The 3155-nt window shown below is 42.2% G+C and overlaps 1 non-coding gene across 1 annotated transcript; it reads left to right on the forward strand.

Annotated features, from left to right (window-relative positions):
* Nucleotides 1-1975: 1975 nt before the first annotated feature.
* LOC112781861 (small nucleolar RNA R71) lies at nt 1976-2079 on the forward strand. The gene has a single exon (XR_003192613.1). It is a non-coding gene; the product is annotated as a small nucleolar RNA R71 (small nucleolar RNA).
* The last annotated feature ends 1076 nt before the right edge of the window (nt 2080-3155 follow it).

The raw sequence follows: 3155 nt of genomic DNA on the forward strand, positions 1-3155 counted from the left end.
GCCAGGTGGGATTGGCAGATAATGACTTGATATCACGTTATCTCCCGGAGAAAAACCTTCAGTGGGAATTTTCTTGTTTCTCCATCCTCTTGGCAATCTCCCTATCACTCTTCCCTTTCTCTTGAGGATTTCTTCATTGACCTTTATGTCTGGAGGATCCTTCTGATCTGTTTCCACTGATTCTTGTTGCTCTAACTCTTGCAACTCTTGTTTGCCTTCCAATGACTGTTTTAGAGTCTCAGCTGCTGGATTACTTTCCTCCAAACACGGATGGCTACTGTCATCTTTAGGCTTTTCAGGTTCTGGTTCAGGCTCAGATGCAGGTTTGAAGACTTTGAAAATGAGCTGTTCATCATGTATTCTCAGAATTAGCTCTCCTTGTTCTACATCTATGAGCGCTCTAGTAGTGGCTAGAAATGGTCTGCCCAGAATGATAGGGTGTAAGTAGCTTTCCTCCATGTCCATAATGACAAAGTCTGTGGGGAAATAATAATCCCCCACTTTCACCAGCACATTTTCAACTACCCCTTCAGCTTGCTTCTGAGTTTTGTCAGCCAGTTGTATGATTACATCAGTGGATCTCACCTCATTCAGTTGTAGCCTCTTCATAAGAGTTAGAGGCATCACGTTTATGCTAGCTCCTAGATCACAGAATCCTCTGTCAATTTTTGTTTCCCCTATGATGCAAGGGATATGAAAACTTCCTGGGTCCGTTTTCTTAGAGAGTGTGTCCTTCTTGATGAGAGCACTGCATTCTTTGTTCATTGTTACCGTTTGTCCTCCCTTCAAAACTCTTTTCTTGCTTAACAATTCCTTTAAATACTTGATGTGTGTGGGCATTTGATGAAGAATCTCAAGAAAGGGAATATTGACATGAAGAGAGTTAAATGTCTCTAGAAACCTTGAATAGGTTTTCCTTTTTTCACCTCCTCCTAACCTCTCAGGAAATGGTGCTTTTGGTTGGTATACTTCCATCATGCCTTTTTGCAGTTCCTTGGCTTGCTCAGTTCCACCTTCTTGCTTAACTTCTTCCACACCTTCCTTCAAGATTTCTGGTTCCTGCTCTGAGGGCCTGATTCCTTCTTCTTCTGAGACTTCCTTCATTATGGTGATAGCTTTGCATTCTTCCCATCTTACTCTCTTTTGTTCCCCTTTAGGATTCTTTTCTGTGTCACTAGGGAACACTGCAGTTGATTTGGGTGCCTGTTGAGATAGCTCTCCTACTTGAGATTCCATCCTTTTGAGTTTTTCACCATGGTTTCTTAAGGTAGTTCTCACATCATCCCTGAAGCTCTTCAGTTCAATGATGTCTTGACTCATGGTTGCCATAATTCCTTCTATCCGGTTTAATTGATCTTGAAATTGTTGGTTCGGATTAGGTTGGGTATGTTGATTATTTTGGCCATGATATGATGATTGGGGGTAAGTGTTTTGTGTGGCTTGGTATGATCTTTGGTTGGAGTTTTGGTATGTGGAATTGTTTTGTTGGTTGTGGTTGTAAGGTTTGTGGTTTTGTGGTTGGGTTTGTTGGTTTCCCCACCCAAAGTTTGGGTGGTTTCTCCAGCCTGGGTTGTAAGTGTTGGAATGTGGATCATATGATTGCCTTTGTTGGTTTCCCACATAGTTAGCCTCATCCCAATCACCTCCTTCAATGCCTACTTCCTCTTGATCTTGTGTGTGTATTGCAGCCACTTGCTTTGTTTCTAATTGCCTGGTAAGCTCTGCTAGTTGCTTGGCAAACACCTTGTTTTGGGCTAGAATTGTATCAACATGGTTCAGCTCCATGACTCCCTTAGTGTTGTGCCTTTCTGATGCATAGTAGTACTCATTCTCAGCCACTGTCTCGATCACTTCAATGGCTTCTTCCACAGTCTTTTTTCTGTTCAATGAACCTCCTGATGAATGGTCTACAGCCTTCCTTGATTCATAAGAGAGCCCATCATAGAAGATGTGTAGTTGCACCCAATCATGGAACATGTTTGGTGGGCATTTCCTTGTCAAGTCCTTGAATCTCTCCCATGCCTCGTAGAGAGTTTCACCATCTTGTTGTCTAAAAGTCTGAACCTCAGATCGAAGCCTATTGACCTTTTGTGGAGGGTAGAAACGTGCCAGAAACTTGCTTTCCACCTCATCCCATGTTGTTAGACTCCCCCTTGGGAATGATTCCAGCCACTTAGCTGCCTTGTCCCTAAGTGAAAATGGGAACAAAAGCAGTTTATAGGCATCTTCCTGGACTCCATTGGACTTCACAGTGTCACAAATTCTCAGGAATTTTGTGAGATGTTGGTTTGGGTCTTCATTAGCACTTCCTCCAAAGGAACAATGATTTTCCACAAGTGATATTAGCTGTGGCTTGAGCTCAAAATTGTTGGCCTGAATGGGTGGTTTCTGGATGCTACTACCACAATTCCCAGAGGTTGGGTTTATGTATGAACTAAGAACCCTCCTCTCAGGGATGGCATCGTTTCCATCAGCTCTCTCATGGTTGTGAACTTCTCTATCCATGTTGAGATCTAAAGCTTCCTCAAAATTGTCCTCAGATTCTCCTTCAGATTCCTCTTCTCCCACTACTCTCTTCCCTCTTGCTTCCCTTCTAAGTCTATGAAGGGTCCTCTCTGGTTCGGTATATGGAGGAGTTGATGTCTCTCCTCTCCTACCTGTCATACAAGAACACAGCTCAAACACAAACAAGTGAAATACTCTTGGTTAATGGAAGAGTATGGTTAGCTCAATTGAGGAATTAATTCAAACAGTTAGTGAGTCAGTGAGTTAGTTGCATGAATTTAAAGGCATAAAGAAGGAAAGCATGTAACCAAGTGCAGAAATTAAAATTCAACAAGTATCTAGAACAGAATTAACAAAGCAAGAGAAAATTGCTCAATCTAGTTAGCTTCCAATTTGAGAATTGTCAATCGAAAACCAATCCCCGGCAACGGCGCCATAAACTTGATGCACATAAACTAGTTATGCTACGATTTAGGAAATTGCACGATCGGCAAAATTCCTTCCGGCAAGTGCACCGGTTATCGTCAAGTAAAAACTCACAATAGAGTGAGGTCGAATCCCACAAGGATTGGTTGAGTGAGCAATTCGGATTAGAAGTGTGTTCTAGTTGAGCGGAATCAAGATTGAGATGAGAAATTGCGGAATGTAAA

The sequence above is a fragment of the Arachis hypogaea genome, chromosome 19 (genome assembly GCF_003086295.3).
Source record: "Arachis hypogaea cultivar Tifrunner chromosome 19, arahy.Tifrunner.gnm2.J5K5, whole genome shotgun sequence".
In the NCBI taxonomy this organism is placed as follows: domain Eukaryota; kingdom Viridiplantae; phylum Streptophyta; class Magnoliopsida; order Fabales; family Fabaceae; genus Arachis; species Arachis hypogaea.